Source organism: Agelaius phoeniceus, chromosome 8, assembly GCF_051311805.1.
Source record: "Agelaius phoeniceus isolate bAgePho1 chromosome 8, bAgePho1.hap1, whole genome shotgun sequence".
NCBI lineage: Eukaryota > Metazoa > Chordata > Aves > Passeriformes > Icteridae > Agelaius > Agelaius phoeniceus.
Genome location: NC_135272.1, coordinates 29,937,553 through 29,959,764, shown reverse-complemented (window position 1 = coordinate 29,959,764; position 22,212 = coordinate 29,937,553). Strand labels below are relative to the sequence as shown.

Sequence of the window (22,212 nt, the reverse complement as noted above, 5' to 3'; positions counted from 1 at the left end):
ATCTCACTGCTAGACAAAATAATTAAAGGAACTGAAATACAATCAAGGTTTCTTTCCAGCTTAAAAAAAAAAAAGAAAGAAAAAATACTTGGATATCTTTGTTGGAGTCTTCAGATAAAACATCACATAGGAAAAAACCCATGGTGTCTCTTTAGCTTATTCCATCAGCTCCCTTCTTTCAAGCTGACAAGTGAAGCTGCTCAGATCTTTTATTGGGAGGCAGAAAAATTGGCATCAGGTAATGCTGGGGGGATGCACAACTTACAACCAGACATTTTTTTTCCCCACTAAGGACCATTACCTAAAATGCTCTTTTCATACTGAATGCCTCAGCTGAGGAATTTGGCTTTGAAAGGGGATTTCTGTTTGGAAAGAGGGTTTTCTTTGTTCTTGCACACACAGATTTGGTCATTTCAGTGGTGCTTCATTTTTCCTCACTAGCCTGTTTGATGGCTTCACTTTAGTGACATATGGACGGTCTGCATCCCTCACAGAACACACAGGAGCATCCAGATCTGGAGCAGGAAGGAGAAGAGGTCCAAATCCCAAGGCTGGGGAAGGATTTCATGGGTTCCTGCTATCTCCTGCCACCCAGTCTGAGGTCTCAGGACCAGGTCAGAACAGCCCAGTGGCACTTTGTCTCCTCTTCAGTGAGGAACTAGAGTGGCAGAGTGATTTCCTATCGATCCAAAGGTGCCAATTGCAATGTCACTACTAACTGTCCAAAATTAACCCTGTTAGGAAGGAATATCTGGTAATATTACATTATCAGGGGGCAGGGTGTGAGCTTTGATATAAGAATGTGGGGCTGCTGGAATAAGATGATACTTAAGGTCCCTTCAAATCCAAACCATTCCATGATTCTGTGAATTTGGAGGAAAGAGCCAAAAGCAGATATGCCACAGTAACTTCAATAGCCTGTCTGGAGACCTTAGGTCCTTCAAGTAGTCTGCATCACTCACGAGGACTAAAGGAGTCACCTCTTGTTGTGTCAGCAGAAAATTTCAATGCCTAGAGAGCAAGGGCTGTGTGAAGCCTCTGCTGCTGCCAACAATCAAACCCTGTCCCTGGGCTTAAGCTGTTGTTCAAGAGCCAGTATCTGGAAGTTTAGTGAAAAACTATTATCTCCCTAATAGGGCACTGGCTTCATCCTTCACACTCACCTTCTACCACAACAGAACATTCTCCCCCCTTACCCCCATCTTTCACCATGACTTTATCTCTTGCTTTCCTTTTTTTCCTTTCATGCTGAGGTCCTGGCAAAGGAGGAAGGCAGAGGACTGGATTTCCTCACCACTGAGCCAGTCAAAATGGCTCTTTTGGTGACGATCCCAGCCTTGGATATGTTGCCAGCACTGAGGCAAACCCAGTGTGACCACACAGTCAGTGAGTCCTGGGCTGGCTTTGAAACTCTTTGGAGCAAGCACATCCCACTCCTTGCAAGCGTTTTGCACAACATTCCTTAACCTTACATTTTGTTCCCTGGGAGTACATTTGTTATTAATCACTGGCTTGCACATTAATACAGTGCTTTATAACAGTTAAACCAGATATTCCATCCTAGCAACTCAAATTAATATTTGTTTGAATAATCTATTTAGGATGATGTCTGGCCAGCAGTGTGGTCTGGCTGGAAGCACTGTGCTCTCCCAAGTGGACGTTATCATTTGGTTTGTTCCATATTTTACTCCTCTGCTCTTATTTTATTTTATATCATCCCCCAAATCTTCCATTCAAATTGCTTTCTCCAGCAGTGGTTCCTCTTGTGTTCAGTTCCATGAAAGTCAAAGTACTTTTTTCATTGCTTGGGGACAAATGGCTCTATTGAAACCAAATATTTTTGAGGAACTTATTTTTGTATCTTCTTGTATTATTTAAGATTCAAGTTGAGACACATATTCTGGGTACAAAATGTATATGTGGCATGAAACAAAATATGCTGGGTTTGTGTATGTATGTGCATTGTATTTATTCCATCACTTTGCAGCATGGCAATTAATTAGATGTGTGATCACACTGATGTTGATCCAAGGACTGTCTTCTGCAAGATCAAACTCCTCCTGTATTAATTAAATTCCACCATGATCAAAATTATCCAAAACTAAAGAAGAATCAGATACTGATTTGGAATGGGTATAAATGTTCTCCTTTTTTGGAAGATTTGAAGTTCTGAAGCCAACTTCCACAGGTCAAACTTATCTCTAAAAAACACAAAGGAGCAGCAACCCATGTCCAGTAGTAATTTCTCCACTGAATCATAGTCAGAGTGTGGTCCAAAGCCCTCCTGTGTTTTGAGAAAGTATGAAGTTTTCTGGCTTAGGTTGGCCACAGACTGCCTCGGAAAACAAAATTTTCAGAACTGTTCATTCTCAGAATGTTGCATGGGTAAAAATTTGCTTTGACAACACCCCTCTGAGGTACAGGGATCAGGGTAACGCGCCCTGACTTCACACGATGCTGTGAACACAACCTGTGCAGTGGGAGTCAACTTTGCCCGGTCAGCTCTGGACCAGACCCACAGAGAATAAATGTATGGAAAGAGGTGAAAACACAACATTTCCAGACCTCAGGGTTTTTCAGAGCCTAAGACACTACATGTGCTCTGGGACATTATGGTTCCTTTTTAGCTAAGTATGTTTTCAGAAATCTATTTCCAGCTACTCTGCCTGCAAAAAGTGTGAATGACTGGTTCCCCATGTGCACTAAGATAAGGATTATATTGTATCATATGAAATTTTCCCTAAATTTTCCCCCAGTTTTCAACTAAAAACTGTTTTCTGCAGCACTTTTCACTGAGACTAAAAGACACCTTTTATTTTTCCAGAAGAACAAACTATTTTTCTCCAGTTACAAAACAGCCCACAAACAACAATGACCAGTTTAAAAATTCCCTTCTCAACCAAGGGAATTCAAGGTGCTTTTTTTTTAAGTATACTCAATTGAGATTAATGGATTCTTTCATTGAAAAGCTGCATTTAAATTGATAACCACAAAAAAAAGACTTCCAAGAGCAAGTTTTACAAACCATTACATCACAGAGGATTCCCTTAATTTGAAGTCTTTCCAAAAAAAGTGATATTCTCATTGATGCTACATATGCTTGATTCCTTGCTCAATTTACATTAGTCAAATAGCTGTTGCTAGAAGAACCCAGCAGAAACCAGAGCAGTGATCTGCCTTTGTATTGTTTAAGGATTTCCCTATCCCATTTCAGTTAGGGATATTTATTCCTAGAGACACAGACTATATAGCATGTATCCATCATGCATATACTCACATTCACCTACAGTTACGTGAATTCAAGCACACACTGCACAATTGTTGCAATTTATATGTCCCTTTATGATTATAAAGTAGAAAGCATTAATACATTGCCAAGATCACTGATCATATGACCATCTTTTAAAAAAATCCATCAGGTTCTCCCTGATTCCAGAGAAAGACAAATCCTGGGTTTCACAAACCTTGCACTCTCCTGACTCCACATCCACCTCTCTCAGAAGCCAAATTTGGACTACAAAAATCTCCCCAAGGGTGAAGAATTACCAGAGGGCCTCAGCACCCACAGAATCAAGTGAGTAATCAACCTATTCAAATGGACCATCCCACAAAAATTTCTGTGCATCTGTGAAACACTCACGCAATCAAAAATGATAATTGCGAAACAGTGGCTCGTAATTCAGATACCTGGCAATATATTTTGTCCTAAGGGCAGAAAAGGGGATCAAGAACTAGTAAAATGTAGTTACAGCTGTGTCCATTTGTAGATAGGTAGAAAAGCTATTGTGCTGCAAGACAAACTGGGAGTTTTGACCAGATGTTGATGGCTTGTTGGATCACTGAACATGGAGCATCTTTACTAAAATGCAACCAGATTTTACACAAAGATGACACCTTTAAACATTTGCAATCTCTTCTTATGTACAGCTGTTAGGAGGATGTACTAGTTTTATCATTCTGTTCTTATGTGTAAGACCTTGTCTTTGGTCTTGAGATTAATCCAGGACAAACCTATTTAGTTTCAGAAGTGAGCTGATAGAAGAGTTTTCAGCTAATCTTTGTAGAAATCTATTGCAATCAAATTTGCTTAATACCCCATACTTCCTTTAAAAGCTCTTTTAGTCCATGACCTTGGTGGGAAAGCAGTATGCTCCATTACTATTTTTCTTCTGTATTGTTTATGTTGAAAAGCAGCTGGTCCTTTATGAATATTCCACTCTTTGACTCAAAGACTATTTTAGCTCCTCTTAACAGTTTTGTAACTCCTCTTCTAACCAACACTTCCCTTGACCTCACTCCCACCCTCACCATCCACAGAAGATTTACAGAAAGGCTGGAATGGGGATCTGAAAAACAAAAAATGGGGTATGATTTTCATCCTGCATCTCTAGAAGGCAATTTCTAACTATTAGTGGGGCCAAAACGCACACAGTACCGACTGAGCTCATAAAAAACCATTTCTCACTGATTTATGGAACTGAGGGGAGAAAGAGAGATTTCTCCAGGAAAACTGATGGCCTGCTTTATGATGCTTGGGTTTGCTTTTAATAAAACATTTGGAAAGAAGAAGCGGGAGCAAATGTTTCCGGGTTTTGGTATTATCATTAAAAAGCTCCAGTGTTTGTTAAAACCTCCTCAAACACTAAGCCCTCTCAGCTCTCAGTGAAGTCCAAGGGAACTGGCAGCCCTTCCAGAAATGGACGCTCTAAATGCTGGCTCGTGGCAACCAACTTCACATCCAGCCAATTCCTGGGTCTTTATCCAGGTTTTACTCAGCCTTTACTCAATCAAAGCTCTCGCTTCGGGGCAGTAAATAAGGACTTAAGCAACTGGCCCAAAGTATAGGTTCCACGGCATGCAAGGCAACTCTTATTAAGTGTGGGCGTTAGTCAGCAATAAGCCCTCCTCCACCTCTTAAACTTTTGGTGTTCCCACAAGGGAAGCTATTGAAAGCCTGTGCTTTGTAAGTTCAATTCCCTTTGCTGGCTTATAACACAGCTGCTATATATTATCTTATACATTTGACCACAAAGGTGCATTCTATAGGCAAGATTCATCCACTCCTGCCATCCCTTTTTATTCATTCACCGCTTTTCAGCATAATGTTTGGGGACCCTGTTCTCAGCCACTTGTACACTTCAGCACTTGAAACACACCAAGAGGGACAATCGCTTGACTGATATCTCCATCTCAGTATCTATACCCGTCTCTCTGTTTCTCTAGCTTTCTACCCAAGCCATTGTGTGCACCAATTGTGCTATCATAAAGCAGAGTGTTGGGCTGTTTTGTGACGATGAAGAACCATGCAATCACAAGCTTTATTGCATACCATCCCATCCAGTGACCCCTGTTCTTATCATGAGAGCCCATTCAAGGGGAAATTACACCAGACTTCAACGGGGAAAGTGTCCCTCTGTTTCCAGGCTATTCAGGACAAAAGGTGAGAACCGCAGAACAAGCCTCTTCTGCTTTAATTGTGAAATGTTTCAAGCAATTGGAGGGGGGGGGGGGTGTGGGAGGTGGGAAGGGGGGGCTAAGGGGGATGGAGAAAGAGAGAGGGGGGAAAAAAAAAAAAGAAAAACTCTATTGAGATCAGGTGGTCCCATTTCCCAGAGATAAACAAGTTCAATAATATACTGGTCAACAGAGTTACCCCATCCTCAACAGGCTTTTGTTTTTTAAAAAAGGACTAAAATAACCACTTGGAAATGTTAAACCAAGGCATGGCATTTTAATATGAAAATGGAGGCCTAGTATATTTTTGGTCCCTCTGACAACGATTGCCCTCAATTAGATCACTTATACTCAGCAAATTGGTTGCTGCAAGGGGTTTGTGATCATAAAAATAATCATACATGGCAAGCTCCTTTCAAACCTGAGGGGTTTTTTGCTGTTGTTGGGGGTTTTTTCTCTGCTTTTTTGCTTATTGCCATAGTAACGACAAGTGCATATTTTGACTTGCTTCCAAAACAATATTCAAGAATGTTCTTTTTTGTCCATTTTAAGAGGAATCATTATGAATATTTGAATTATATTTTCCAATTAGGTGAACTGAAGTGTTTTCCAGCAACTCTGTTTTTTTCCCCTCATTTACAGAAAATGGGAAATTTTTATTACACCAAGGATTTTCAAGACAATAACTACAGAGACCATTTTCCAATGTTGTTTGTAATATCTAATTTAGTGCTAATTTTTAATGGACAGGGTTCCATGGGGATTTGTTTGCAAATTTCATCAACTTGAGTTCCTGCTTCATTTGCTGAAATACAGTACTTGGAATTGACCCAGTGAGCAAGAACACACTTGTTCTTTTTAAAACATTGCTGTATACTACAATAAACAGTGACTGGTTATCAAAAATAAAATGCTTGATTATCTACAGATTTGGAGCACACAATTTCTGACTTCGATGAGCTGTTGATTTATATTCACCACTGACACAGCTTAAACAAACACATACATTTTATTTTAAGCCTTGTGTTTCTTCAGAAGCCAATAGGATGTGCTCAGCTCACAACAAAAGCAATTTTATTTTTTCATATTTGCCCTGGTAAAACACTCTTCAGCCTGGATCCTGAGTGGATGAAAGCCAATCCAACTTGCCAAACCCACAATTTCACCCTCCTTCAGCAGCAAAATGTCTGTCACTTGAAAAGGAACCCAAAGCACTCAAATCTTTAAGGGATTGCTTAAGAAAGGCTTGATATGCACCTGTCTCAGGACTCATCTCCAAAATACATGATCTTGAGGTTTTCCTAGCAACAGCAATGGCCATTTCATGTGAACTTCATAAACACACAAAAGAAGAAAGCACTTTTAAACCCCGGAGCTCATTTTAGCAGAGCATGCTTCTGGTGGTGCTGTTGTAGGCACCTAGGACTTGCTGCTCAGTGGAAACCAACATCTGCAAGCTCTCCAAGGTGTAAATATCAGGGCTTATTGCAAAATCAAGCTGTACTCTCCACCTCTAACAGCACAAACACAGTTACCCTGCTGAATGCTTCTACACAGGGATGGAAATAGCCTCACACATTGAACCCGTACAAGACCCATTTCCAAAAGGGACTGTAGGTGGAAAACTTCCTGAAACTCCAAAGGGTCACTCAGGGCCACTCAAGTTCCTTTCCAGTCTTGGCCTCAATACAGGATTGAGTCAGTCTCAAGAGCCCCTGGATCTCTGAAGAGCCAGATCTACTCATCCTTGTTCATGCCTTGTAGAAGCACCTTGTCCCAAGAAACCTCTAATATGAAACATAGCAGAAACATCCAAGCATGAAGCATTATTTACATGGCACTGGGGAAGGAAGCAGGAATGGGGGGGAGATGCAGTGGAAGGGAGTTTTTACAATGCCAAAGCATAACGGGCTCTTTGCAAACAAAGGTGAAGGTTTGGGCCTGCCAAGTTTGTCCAGTCTCAGGCTATGGTAGATTAGACCCACAGGCTCTTTTTTTTTTTTTGTTGAGTTTCAAGCTAAGCAGGCAAACTCAAACACTGTGCTATATCCATCCTCACTTTCATTACACCATGAAACAAGCAATTAAAAAAAAAAAAGAAACCAACAAACTGTTCAAACATGTTTGATCAGAAAGCACTTAAGCAACACAGAAGGAATCCACAGCTTTTGATATTACATTAATACACTAATATCTTAATCCTTTACCAGTGACAGACTACACATTTAAATCCCTAATGGGACCTGGTTTCCAAATTACATTATTTAATGTTTATTCAGTGAATAATCCAAATAGTATTTAACACCACTGAAGAAAAAACACACACACCCCCTGGGTGGATTGTCTGCTTTTCCTTTGCTTCGTAATTACCCAACCAAGGGCCCTATTAAATAACTCCATTTTTATGGTCTTAAAGTGAAATGAACCCTCTATTTGAACATTGCAGAAGAAACACTTCAGGCACACATGCACACTGTAAAATCCAGCTCCATGTCAAAAACTTTCCACTGATCAAGATTGTTTTGATCCATTTGAGGACTTTTGAGCCAGACATATTTAATACCGAAGGGCCTGATCTGGGCTCCATTCTGGAAAGAGAATAAAAGCAAACACCAAGGGAGCATGAAAAAAAAACCCAGTAATGGCTTGTCAATTAAATCTCCGTGTCTCAAAGAGGGGAAGTTAATTGCCTGTAAGTTTATAATATAATTAAGACACTTCCAATGGGATTTGTGCCACCCAGCTGTGGACACAACTGGCAGGGCTGTAATCACCCAAGCTCCATTGTTACCCAGCAGAAAGGCTCTTCCCTCTCTCTGTGGGGGGAGCTGAGGCATCCTCAGGGGTAGGAGAGGTCTCTGAGTGGTGGGGCTGGTGTTGGGCAGCATGAAAACCAACCGTGTTGTGCTGTCACAGCATGTCCTGATGCTTCCTTGTCTGATCCCCTGGTGCATTCCCTCAAGCCTTGCCCAGTGGTATCCCACTCCTGTGGACCCATGTGGATGGACTATCCAATTCAGTCCCTTAGGAAAGCCAATCCCTTGGTCAGCAGAATTCACTCATTTCCCTGGAAAAAGGTACTTGGTTCCTCTAATGAACAGAACACAAATTCTTCACTGCCAAAGATGAGCCATTCTGAGGAGACAAGACTCCTCAAGCAGAGGAGCTCAACCCAGACATACACCTGCAGCAACAGATGCTCCTGTTGTGGTACCCATATTTCCATGCCTCTCTTTCAAACCTGTTTTAAATAAAGGCCAGGCCTGTTGCTGCTTCTGTCAAACATCCCTAATTGAAACTTTCAATCTTAGCTATAGAAATCAATTCAAGTCGTTCCAGAGTGGAAGTGTGGAAGTGAAGATACAAAGGAAAAATGGCTTTGCCCCTTTTGGAGCAAAGAATAATTTGGGGATTCATTTGTAATAGGAATAAAACCAAGGTTTTTCAAAGAGATCTCCCTGGCTAAGATCTGCATGGTATTTATCACAAAGAACCAATGGTGGCCATTCCAGCAATTAACTGTTTTCATTCACACAGTTAATAAAATAGCCAGTGCAATTCCATAGCCCCATGATTTGACATCAGAGCTGCTACTAGGCTGTCAACATTTCCATTAAACAGCCTTGCTTGGGGAGCTGGACATGCTGACAGCTTGGAGAGCATTCACCTTGCAATAGGAGGCAGATGCCACTGCAGGTTTTGGATGTCAACAGAAAGGTTCAGGGATGCACAGCCAGCCAGCTCCCAGCAAACCATCAGCTTCTGTATTATCTCCTGTTGACACCTAACCTCCCTAAAAGAGAAGGTGCTCAATACAGGCTGTCCTGCTGACATCCTAAATGCACTGCTGAGTGACTGGGCTGCTCCTCCTCTGCTTGACCACAGCCAGGCTGGGAATGAGGGGTCGGTGGAAGAGTGCCCAACCCAATCCAAGCACAGGGGCTTCTGGAGGGATGCTGATTTAAAGACTGTAAGTGTACAGCCCTTAGAGTGTGCAAAGCCCTTGGTCTCAGCATTCAACTTTCCTACTTCAATAATACAAGGAGATTTTGTTCCCAGCATTAGTGTTCATGTTTTTATGACGTGGTTGGCTGAAAGAATTAGAGGTCCTTTCTGCAGACCAAGGCAAGCATCCCCAATATTTATATTTTTGAGAGGGTTTAGGTGGTATTTTTTTTGACTGTTGGATATAGTTTATGTTACTGGCAGCAAAGAAAAGAAGAAATAGCACCTGATTCTTTTCCTTGTGGAACAGGGAACCTCAGTTATTAATGAGATATATGAGGTGACTCTCATACAAGCCTCACTGTAACAAAGCTCCTCATAATCACTGGTGGATTTCATCCTACCTTTATATAAGGCAGTGCTTATTTATCCTTACTACACCAAGAGGCAACTCCAGCAATAATGAAGTAACTCCCCAAGGGTTTCCCAGTGGTGCAGGGAACCTGCCTACATCCCATTCATCCCAGTCCAACCCGCTCCTTAAGCAGCATGGTGTTTTGGGGAGTGATGCTGAGAGCCAGCACAGGGCTGTGTGGACATTGCAAAAGGAAAAAAGAAGTCAAAACGTGCAGCACAGTCTGAGATCTGAATTCACTGGCAGGGTCAGGGAGCTATTTTACTTCCTACCACTGTGAACTCCAGGAATGGAATCAATTAGTATTAGTTTAAAACATCATCTGTTTCAGTTTAACAGAAAGCTTCTGTTCAATGAAATACAGGGTTGGTAAATGAAAAATAAAAGTTGGTCTGATTTTAGTAACTCCTAAGGTACTGTGTTAGGTGTGGCAAAGAGGAGAATCATACACATGCCACAAATGTGTGCAACAAGGCATTACTCTTGTTTTTCTTCATGTATTCATAGAAGAATATCCCTGCATGTCATGCATGTGCACAAAGTACAAATCTGTGATTAGTGAGATGGTTCACCAGCAACCTTGCAGATGTGTGACAGCATTTCCCTCAATGATACCCTTGGGTGATAAACCAGCTATTTTGGAATGGATGTTTTCCCAGGTAATTAAAAGCATCTCTAAAATCACAATGCAAGAATTTCTTTCCAGGCATCACTTCTGTCTTTAGATAGATGAACTCTGTGTGTTTGGGCTTTTTTTACCATAGACTTTGATGGGTTATGGTAGGAAGATTCATTGGAGAGCTACAAAATAAGAGTTTTCCAAGGCAATGAACTTAAGCCAAGCAATACTGCCTTTTTTTTTTTCCTTTTTTCTTTTTTTTTTTTTTTTTATAAAAGGTTTTTAAGGTACTGGCATCCTTTCCAATCCAAAACACATCTTGGCTCCTCAAGGGGACCACTGGCTTGCTCCTGATGTAAGCATCTTACAAGGCCAACAGCATATATAGGTACTTTATAGGTAAAACAGGAGCCATGTTATTGAAAAACTGAACTTCCTTGCAGTGATCTTAGCTACAGAAAATAAAATCCATTGGCTGCAGTTACACCTTTTGTTTCCTACCCAGAATTATGAGACTAGAGCTAAGGGACACTACAGAGTTTAATGTTACTGTTCCAGCAATTACTACTAAGCTGCTTGAATTTCTCATTCCAATTTTTTATTTTCTGAATACCCCCTTCCCTCTTTTAATACTCTTTTGCCTTTTCTCTGCTTACTTTTTGAGAAAACAAAAAAGCAGAGGAGGGAAGCAGACAAAGGATTCTTTTTCATCTTCTGTCTCGTATGGATTCTAGGAATAAAGAGAGATAATGAAGGGAAAATCAAGGGAGAGAGTCCAGTTTTTTCAATTCTCCCATCCAAAAAATAACCAAAGAAACCCTAAGCAAGTACTTATTTGCAAAGCATCTTCATTTTCCAACCAGTTGTTCAAGGTTTCATTAGTCCCACAGGTCCCTCAGGTCTGCCTGCTCTGGCTGGCAGAACAACCCTCTCCTCTCCATGTGCCATTTTCATGGTGTGAGACCAATAACTGGTGATGGTTCCCCTTCCTGCACTGCACAGCTCCCCGTAACTCAGTCTGTTGGTTAAGCAATTCTGCTAAAAAAGCACCATGCAGACAGTGAGAAGAAAGCAGAGATGAGCAGGATTATTCTCACTTGGGATAAGTCATTCCTCAGCCAGATGATGAATTGCTGACAGAGCTGGAGAGGAAAGTCCAGCCCGGCCTCCTGCAGACACCACAATGTCAGCAAAAAAGCTGTGGAAAGGTCTGGGGGGGAGTGGGGGGCGAGATGAAACAGCTGCTGGGCTTAGAAATAGGTGGAAAATGGCATCACAGCCCACAGTCCACTGCAGTGAGGAGATGCAAAAGTGGAAACTCGTAGATATATTTTTACATGGCGGTAATGATTTTAGCATCTGCATAAGGCACACGAGCCAGGGCTTGGATCCCTTCTCAGTTAAATCATTCAAAGTCCTGCTCTGCCTGAAAGGAATAATCTCCTTGTTTTTATTGCTGTCTTATAAACTTTCCATCCCAATTTACTAACGAAATTAAGTGACACACGGACTGTCAAATAAATTCTACAAGGGAGTTGTGAGAGAGGAAAGAAAGGTTTGAGCTTACAGAGTCAGGGCAAGGGGAGCACATTGAAAATATAAAGCCCAGAAAACGGGGATAGTCATTGGGAAGGTGGCTCTGTGGGGCTCCTAAGGCCACAAAACCAACCCTGAAGCAGGACTACCATTCCCTGCTAGATGTTTGCTACCCCCATTATACCCCAGTTGGAGAAAGACCACTTTATGCAGGGAACTGAGACCTCCAATGAGGAAGCATTAAGAAGCCATTCCCTTTCCAGATGGTGTAACTGATGCTGATTGACCTAAATTATGTCATGCAGCGAGCACCAGCAGCCCATGCTGTGTGCACCATCTCCGATGGCAGGGGAACAATGGGGAGCAGGGCAGGGGACAATGGGGGCTGCAGGAGGCTGCTCTGTGGCAGGGTCACAAGGTGCAGAGTACAAGAGCACAGCAGATATTTCCAGCACGCCTTTTCCTCTGCTGTGGATGTGCCTGGCTCCTCTGCTGCAGGAGACAATGGCATCCTCCTGGTTAAACACATTAACCGGGAAAGCAGAGATCTGGTCTTGCTTGTGGTGCTGGTTTTACCTGGTGCTGCTCTTTTTAATAATATTTTTGATAGATGAGGACCAAGTCTATCCTGGATCTGACCAACACCACACGAAGGTGACTCTGGATTTGCAGAAGTGGCAGTTTGTATTCTCCATGTTGGCTCATCAAATTTGACTTTCCCTGAAATAACCTGACACACATGTTCATAGGCCTATAACACAAAAGGCTGAAAAAATCACTTTTTTTTTTTACAAGGAGTGTTTGCTCACAATTCTCAGTAATTCCTGCAGAACAATCAATAATTTTGAGTTCTTTTTCACCCTTACATCTGAATGGATAGCTGGAGAGAGAAAGAGGAAACAGAGATTTGTATGAGACTAGAGACAGCCTGATCTCTCTAGGGGTAAGGACATATTTATTTATGTATATTAGGGTTTTGTTTTTATCACAAGGATTATCTTCTGCAGGAACACAAATCAGGAAAATGGGAGGACAGAGGATAAACAGCAAAATAAAATAAATTATCTGCTTGGAGCTGGATCTAAATGACCAGCATGCCTCTACATGAAATCATTATTATGCAATATTGTTTAGATATCTAATATATTTCATTGGAAAAGTCTTCTCACATTTAATTTTGACTCCTCCACTGGTTGGTTCACTGAATATGTAATGGACAATACTGAAGACATGGTTAATCAATGTAAACAGAAAGGAAACAGCACTTGGTTTATTCCAGAAAATAATAAACTTGATGCTTATGATTTCAGAGATCTTATTTTTAAATCTCTTTCCTAGAGCAGAGCTGGTAAGGGAGGAACCCATGACAGAATAGCACAAAACTGGGGCATTCACAGATCATAAACCTGGCTCCTGAGGAAAAAAATCTCCTCTTCTGATTTATGTGGCTCTGAATCACCCAGGATGTCAGCATAAATTTTAGCTTCCAGCAACCTAAATATGAAGCCTGATTTTGGACATAATAGTCTTGTTCTTCATGTCTTGCCCCCAGTCCACACTCAGGCATTGGGGATCTGCTTGTTGTGTTCCCTTGGAAAAACCTAACATTGAGTGAAACAGAGTGAATCCATCTGCCAGCACCTGCTGACCTGTGCACCTGCACTGGAGCTGGTAACAAAATCCCAAAATAGCACCAATGAGCTTCAGGTTCTGGCAAAAATGGCTTGCAGAGGGCATGCTACACTCCTTGAGAAAACCCCTTGGGGATGCAACTCCTTGGAGAGATGGATGGGCACTTATGCAAGTGTATCCAGATCAGTCTAACACAGAAATTTCAGGAGATCAGGTTCCCCAAGGGATTCCCTCGGTTGTTAAAATATGTTTTATCGTTTTTCCCCATCAAAGCCTCTGGTTGATTTTTCCTGAAAAAAGTCAATGCAGTGCAATTGGTTTTCAGAGAACAAAGCAGCACAGGCATTAGGAGAAAAAAAAGGAAAGGAAACAAAGCCAAGTAACTAAACGAGACCATTTTAAATAACTCCCAAATTTCACAAGATCGCAAAATTCATATACAAGGCTGAAGAAAGGGGGAGCTCATTTTCTCCAGAAAAAAAGACGCCGTCTTTTCTTTCTCTTATGTCAGTTTGATTTTTCATTTACAAGTGTTACTGAAGACTGCATACTCATGTAAATATTCATATTAAAATATTCCCCTTGAAAAAGCGGGGGTGAAAGAGACATTAAGGAAATGAGGCTGGATCAATACCAGACAGAAGAGAGGATTCAGACCTACAAAGACATTGGTGTGCCTCAAGCCCAGTGTTCAGGCTTTCACTTCTTTCCTTTTCCTGGACTCCGACTGCTACAGCTGTGACCTAAAATCTTTTGGAGATGGGCAGACAGTAGCAATGAAATGACTTGAAGACTGAAGAAATTTAAGGAATTCCCCCTGTCTGGCACATCGAAAAGTTCAAAAGTTACCCCTGTCTCAGTGGCTAAGCAACAGAAATGTCAGGTGTTAAAATATTTTTTTAAAGAAAATGAGAAAGGCACAAGAACCACCAAAGGCTGGGTATGAGGCCCAAGATAACTCAAAGAGAATTCACACACATATTTGACACACCACGCTATTTTCCATCAGACCAAAATAGCAAGAGAAATTTTATCTTCTGCCTTTTTCCTTTTTAACTATTCATCTTAAAAATCTGTATCAAAATTGTGATAAAATTTTAGGCTGCATCTTTTTATGCATCAGAAAATCCAGGGCAACTTATTTAGTAGCACATATTTGTCAGAATTGCTGACCTTTTGACCAAACCTATCTATACAAGATAGAGCACAGAAAGAACATAAAGGAGTAGAAGATGGAGTTTTGTAGATTCCACTTCAAAGGATTTGTGGAAAGTAACTCTTATAAACAAGCTCATATCCAGTAAGATGAAATTTAATATCTATTTTCTGCACTTCTCTTAGAGGCATGTTATGATCCAGCATTAACAATGGGTTTAAAATTAAGAAATTTAATCTTTTTTTTTTCCCTAAAAGAAAATACTCTAGGAAGTTTTAATGTGTTATTCCATATATGGGAAAAAACAGTTTAGCCTTTTTTTAATTCCATCACGCCTTCATATTACTAAAGGTGTCCCTTCTTTCCTTGGGTGGCAACAAGTTAAGGAGGGCTTTCCATGAAGATGAAAAGAAAAAAGCAGTAGGCTAGATCCAAAATTGTCTTCTGAGCCCATCATTGATATTTCTAGGCCAAAAAACCCCCAAGAAACTTAATTCACAAAAAATACAACACTGATGCAAGTACAAGATCTGGTGGAAAAAGGAGGAAGAAGAGTTGAGGCAGAAATTTGTCTAAAAAAAAAAAATTCTACAACCCAAAAATCAGTCAAGGCAGAAGAGAAAGGGCTGGCTTGCTTTGAAAAGCCACATCTTGGAAGAATTTTGAGATCCCTGAGGTGCATAACAGAGAAAAAGATGCTACTAAAGGAAAAAGCTTCAATCTTTATCAATTTCCAGAAATTGTAATCCATGGATATAGGAACTGAAAAGAGGAGATTATCTGTCTGCTTCTAAACCATCTGGAATTTTATTTTGGAGAAAACAAACCAGAAAAAGTTGTGAGAAAATTTAAAAACTTACTGTCAGCAATTTTTAATAAAATTATTTTTCTTTTGGGAGAAACTCTATTTGCCCTTTTAAAATATACTTACTCATTAGATAACATGCCAAACACCAAATAAAATAAAACCAAAAATTTAAAATCTCCATATTTTAATTCCCTTTTCTAAAAAGAAACTTCAGCTAAAAAATGACAACTAAGATCAAAAGGGATTTAGAAACCTCCTTTAGTGGCAAATTTGAAAGTTGAGAACTTCTTTTTTAGAAACAGAATAAAGCCAGACATTGGGTTTGAAATTTTTGCCAAGCAGAAGATCTGTCCTCTATGGAACAGTAGGAGTCACAAATAATTAATATTCTGATTAAGCTGTCCTACTAAAAACCCAATCCCTTCATTAAACCTGAATCATTAACCGGCCACCCAAAAAAGAAAAAGAACCCCATGGATTTGACTTTTCAAGGATATTTCCTTTATTCCTGGTGGTCCCTGCCATTCTTGGAGTCACATTTTTGCTAAGCAAACAAACTGGCATGAAAAGAAAAGCTTTTCTCATCCATAGATCGATTAGATTAGATCATATCAGATCCCTGTTAGTCTGCTGAAATCGCTTTTGGCCAGCCAAGACTGTAGCTGATGACTTTTGGTAACAAAAATATGAAAAACCAAATCAATAAAAGCTTCCTTCTCTTTCTTTTCCTTCCTAAATATATTCAGTCACATGGAAGAATACACAAATACATACAGCATTATAATTATTTAAAAGAAGTGTTTCTATTCCACAACATTTTCCTTAGAGACACAAGACATTTCTATAAAAAGTGCAATTTCTATTTATTTTCCTTGAAATTATTTTCCTTCTATTTATTTTCCTTGAAAATAAAATAGGGGCAACAAGAAAAAAAAAAGAAAAAAAGAAAAAAAGCCTGCCATTAGGAATGTCTTTAATTTTATGTTACTTTTTCCATCTGTATTCTTTCCATAGAAGTAAACCTCAACTCTAAGATGGTTTTTGAGATTTACATGTTTATTTCATTTTGTTTAATATCCTAATCGGTTCACAGTAAATTTGACCACACACACATACAGTGATCCCAGCTGTTTGACTGTGGCAAGCCAAGCCAAAGACATAGGCAAAAATACAACCCTGCTGCTGAAATCTTTGCAAAATTATAAACAAGATCCTTAATATTATAGCTTGGCATCCCACACCAGCAACAGAGATGCTAACACTGCTTGTAGGAAAACAATCTAAAAGCAGCCCCCTGCTCTTTGGTTCTGAAAGGCATTTGGTAAAGCAAAACTTGCATTTAAACACTGGTGATGTACAGATGTGCTCCTGGTTTGGCCTAATGCTGTGGTTTCCATAAGAAGGTCTGAGGGGGCTGGGATTTCCTGGCAGGTAGGAAAATGACTCATGTTAATATTGGATGAACTCTTCCTGTGTCTCTTTTCTCCCTCATTTTTTTAGGGGGGGCATTTAATTCATTATGTTCTGCCACTCCCTTCATTGTAAAGCCTGAAACAAACCCAAGGGCTCATTTGTAGCTTTCGGGGCTGCTTCACTTTTCATGGGAAAACACAGGGAGAAAGCTGAGACCGTGATCTTCAAAAGCATAAAACCCCCCAGTTTCACTTGGTCTGTCCTGGTTTGTGCCACACACTGTTCACCAAAGCCCAGACCTCATGGAAATATCCAGGGAGCCTGGACAGGGTGTAGATACCTGCCTGCATTCCCTAAGCACTGCCTTTATTTTTTTCTGACGCTGAAAATTCAACCAATAAAGCCAACAAAAATTCAGTATAGTATACATCCATCAGTTCAGCAGAGGAAAGAGACAGAACCAGATGGCCAGATTTAAAAATAAAATGAAAGAAAAATAATATTCAGAAAGCCCTCTTTCCCAAAGAACACCCTCGGAAACAGAGCCTAACAGTTGTGGGATGGACAAAACCACACCATCTGTGTTTCTAAGCAGCCTGGACTTTCCACAGCACATGGGTGCTCTTAATGGGAGACCTGGGTGAGCAAGGGTGAGATCACAGGGTGCAGAGATCAAATAGGCCCACGCTCAGAGCCAGATAATGACTTGAGGATATGGAGGCATTCTGAGCTGCCTGCAGCTCTCCTTGGTAAAGCCAACCACAAGCTGAGCCACGGTGCCCTATAAAGCTCCTTATCAAGATTTCACATCTGGTCTGAGCAGCTTAATTTAATGATGATATGGTAGCATCCCATCTCCACTGCACAGCACAAATTATCACATTGCTTTCTGAGGACATAAATCTCATTTAGCTTTTCTTCCCTTTCAGTGAGTTTTACAGGCCAGGGAGCAGGATAAAGATATGCACCTGGAGGCATGTAAGGAGCTTCTTATGTCAGCAGTGACTCTGAAAAGCACCCATTCCTGAGAAATACTGCAATCTAGTCTAATTAATATATTTCTTGTGCAATTATTACATTTCCCTAAACTCCCTGTGCCAGGCTACAAGGCAGAGAACTGGAGAGGTTGTTGTGCACCACCTGGAAATGTGGTCCCTTTTATGCAGAGCCCCTCAAACCACCCCCTTTTCACTGAGGCTTATTTCTGTGAGGGTTTTTTTGCAATTGGAATGTAGAAGGAAAAATTCTGGTGGGCCCAGTCCGTGGTGGAGGCAGAGCTTCTCTGCCACCCCATAACAACATCTGGGAGCTGCCATCTTGAGTCCATCCTCACCCTGAATCCACAGGAAAAACAGTTTTCTGGCTACATGAGTTAAATCAAGAAAAGGGAAATAATTTCCCAGCTCCATAACAGGGACAGTGGTGTCCACATTCCCATTCTTTCTCAAAACTTTGTTATTATGGGATGGAGTGTTAAGGATCTGTCAGCATTTCTATTACAAACCTCAGTCTTTAGAGGTTTATAAACGCAGCCATTTAAAATAACACTGCATTAAAAAGTAGGTATGTGAGTTGTCAGCAGTGGTGTTTCTGTTTTCTTTTAGATGGTTTAGGGACGTTTTAGCAGATTATTAGCCTTAGAGAGGTCAAAAATAATCAGAGGTGGTTTTTTGGCTACATTTTTGGCTACCTCTGGATAAATAATGGTTTAATTTGAAAAAACATTGAGTACATAATATGAACTGTCTTTAAGCAACAACAACGAAAGAAAGAAAAAGCCTCAGTTAATGGCCACACTATTTATGTTTTAGAAACAGCTCCTGCACATGCACTGGGTATGTTCAGCTTTGAAAACTTTCCCTGTGATGTGGGTAATGGGATACAACAATAGTTACACGGATGGAGCAGTTGTTTCCATGACCTGAGCTCACCCACGTCACCTCCAGGGGACAAGCCATCCCCAAACAAGGGCTGTCCCCAAGGAAGCCACTCTGGATGAGGAGCCTGGGGGCTTAAGGAGAGGGCACAAGGGCACCTCAAACCCCCTGTCTCACCCAGCCTCCAGCAGCCAGTGCTGAACAGAGGGACCAGTGGTCCCTCTGGAATGGGCTGGTGGGCACTGACAGCACCAGCACCTCCTCCCACGTGAGGGCACCCAAGCCATGGGGGGACTAAACTCCAGTGGCATGAACAGAGAACATGAATGACAGACATTCAAACCTTCACTCTGGGTGAGCATTTGGACCATCCCACACTAGGTGGGCAAGGGCCACACTTATGCCCATGACCAGAACAATAATGGATTTCAGCTGGCTCCTGCCATGGATGTAAACCAAGTGAGGTAAGTCCAGGAGACCTCATGGTCTGTGAAATGGAGTGGGGAAGGACTGGAGAGGGAGAGAGAAACTGCCTCAAAAACTGTCTGTGTGCCATTAAATGCTGTTACCAGCAAAAAGTCAAAATGGTGTTTTTAGCTTTCCCTTCATGAAGAAAATGACAGGCCTGAATCTTTGTTACAATAATTGCCCCTGAGATTGGCTTGCAATTATTTTGGTGAGTCTAACCTTCCCAAGTGAAATGACATGAACAGCAGAGCATCCATGGACCCAGGTAACAGCTTCTAATTATTTCCCATCAACTCTTGATCTTCTTTACCTGATTGTTGCTTCAAAGAGTTTCAGCAAAAAGAAGATGGTCTCAGCACTCACCATTTATCTCAATGTCTTGGTGAAAGTTTTGGAGCACTTTCAATGGGCAGAGAGTAGACACTGCCTGTGCTGCCTGAAACACATTTTTAAATAACAAAGCAATGGTTTAGAGCTAAACATATTGTATCAACCAGACAAGACACTTGAGTTCTTTCTATGGATACTTAATTATTAATAGCCTTGCCAGAATATCTATTTTGAAAATTGTCCATACATAAGAACTTAATGAAAATGATGGCTGTGGACTATTTACACAGAGTAATTACATCAATGTAAGCTTCAGAATCTGAGTCTCTGATCCTGTAATAAATAACAATTTTCAGAGCTGGATAAAAATAAATGTAATCAGAATTATATGATGATAAATATAAAGAATCTGATTTGTTCATTTTTCCCCTTGCAAAACCCATCACTCCAGAGAGATTTGAAGACAACACCCCAGACTGTCCTGAGGAAGGGCTACAGCTCCCTGAACTCTTCTCCTGAGATCCCACTGCTGCAGCATCCACATCCTAGAGCTGGCCAGACCCATCCTGGAAAGGATCAGATGATATTTCTTTCTTCATCACCTCTGGGTACATGCCATGTGCTGCCCTGATTCCTATTCCTGATCTTCTTTTCTCTCCCATGTCTTCTATTCCTTCTATAATTAAATTCTTCTCTCTCTAGCCTGCTATATATTAAAATATACATACATATATCTGATCCAGTCAGCCAAGATTACATTACTATTTCTATTTATTTATGTAGCTGTGTTTCTGTGAGCCTGCAACCAAAAAGGCAACAAAAAGCAATGCCTTAAGTGGCTTGTCCATGGTGGAGCTTGCCTGGTGCTGCAGGCAGGGAGCTGCCCCCTCTCCCCCATGGAGATCTTGCCATGACTCAGCTTCAGAAGCTCTTTTCTGGCATTGCTCTTCTTTTCTCTTTCCTTTTCATATGTGCTTTTCTCTGGGACTAGGTTTTGCTTTCTCCTTCCAGAAAGAAAATTGGAATCCAGCAATAACAGTAGCAGAAAGAGCCCCAATCTATCTTCATTAAAACTTCCCTTTCCCAGAAAAGGCAGTTTTGCCATCTCTAACATTGTCTAACCATGATCAGAAAGAGGTTTCATGACAATGGAGCAGTATAAAGGAAGATCATTCAAAAGCAAAGGCCCTAATATTTTGTATTTCAGAGGCTTTCATGTCTTTTATTCTGCCTTCTGGAGTCAGAAATCTTTGTATTCAAAGCCCCAGATATTATTTATAGCACTTTATGGAGACAGAGCCATCAGCACCCAGGCTGTCCAGACCTCTTCATCCGATTTTTGTTAGTACTGTACCACAAGCCCACAACATTTAGCAAATGCAAAACCAAGATGAGGGAGCACAACCAAACTGCCTCAAAATAAGCCTTCCCAAACCCCACACAAGCACCCTGGCCACTCGTAGCCTTCCTCCATCTGAGGAAGTGCAGATTTGTTATTTTCCAGAGGCTGGTTGTGCTATCTCTGTGCAGTCACCCACAGCATCTTCTTACCACCCATCGCTGCAGCTGATCTGGGTTTTTGCACTTCATTCCACTGGAAAAGCAGAATTTGAACTGCTGGTTTCATTATGCTGGTACTCAGGGTTTCTTTGTCACCCTCAGCCCAGGGGAATTACATTAATCCTGGAGCACTGCAAGGCAGCCATTGCACAACACAGGAAAAATTGTAGGGGTGATAAACTCTGCAAGAAGGGGTGAGGCTCTCCTGCCTTAACCCCACTGATTTCTCTCAGACCTTGGAGAAGGTGATAAACTCTGCAAGAAGGGATGAGGCTCTCCTGCCTTAACCCCACTGATTTCTCTCAGACCTTGGAGAAGGTGATAAACTCTGCAAGAAGGGATGAGGCTCTCCTGCCTTAACCCCACTGATCTCTGCTCAGACCTTGGAGAAGGTTTTACCTTCTCCCTGTCCCCCTACAAGCAGTCACAACAAGCACTGGATCAACCCCAGACCACAAGCCATGAGCCACCTTCTGTAAGCGGATACATTTTGTATTTAATACCACGGTAAATTAAAAAATGGCAGACCACATCAAACTTTTATTTCGCATACAATAAAAGGGTTTCCTCAGTCATAAAAAAACGGGCAAGGAGAGGAGGAAGAGGCCACCGCACAACAAATTCCTTCCTTACAGTCTGGAGAATTTGTGGGGGCGGATTCAGGGGGAAATTTGCCAGTTAATAAAATGTTGTGTATGAATTATACATCAGGACTGGCCCCAAACGTGAACCAGACACGGTATGGTGTGTTGGGATCATTGCACTGGCACAGTGCAGGATCACTTCCAGTTCTACAAAGACTCACATACAAGCTTTATCTCCAAGGTTTAAGCTCCTTCTGCCTCCAGTTAAACAGTGAGGGACATGTGTAAGTATTCACATGCTGAAGGACTTAGTTTTACAAAGACAGCTTTGTTCTGCAAAGGTTGTCTACACCAGGAGAAATAATAAAACAATAGAAAACAGGACAATTGTTTATCCCCTTGGTTAAAAAAATCA

General features: G+C 41.1%; 1 long non-coding RNA gene across 2 annotated transcripts in view; it reads right to left on the bottom strand.

Annotated features, from left to right (window-relative positions):
• The window catches only part of LOC143694659 (uncharacterized), a 115,671-nt gene that overhangs the window by 73,301 nt on the left and 20,158 nt on the right, over positions 1–22,212 (bottom strand). The window contains exon 1 of one of the 2 annotated variants that reach the window (XR_013183310.1): positions 19,634–19,761. The exons of the other annotated variant lie outside the window; for it this stretch is intronic. This is a non-coding gene — a long non-coding RNA (uncharacterized LOC143694659). Of the gene's footprint in view, positions 1–19,633; positions 19,762–22,212 lie in introns of those variants that run through there. 2 annotated transcript variants of the gene reach the window in all.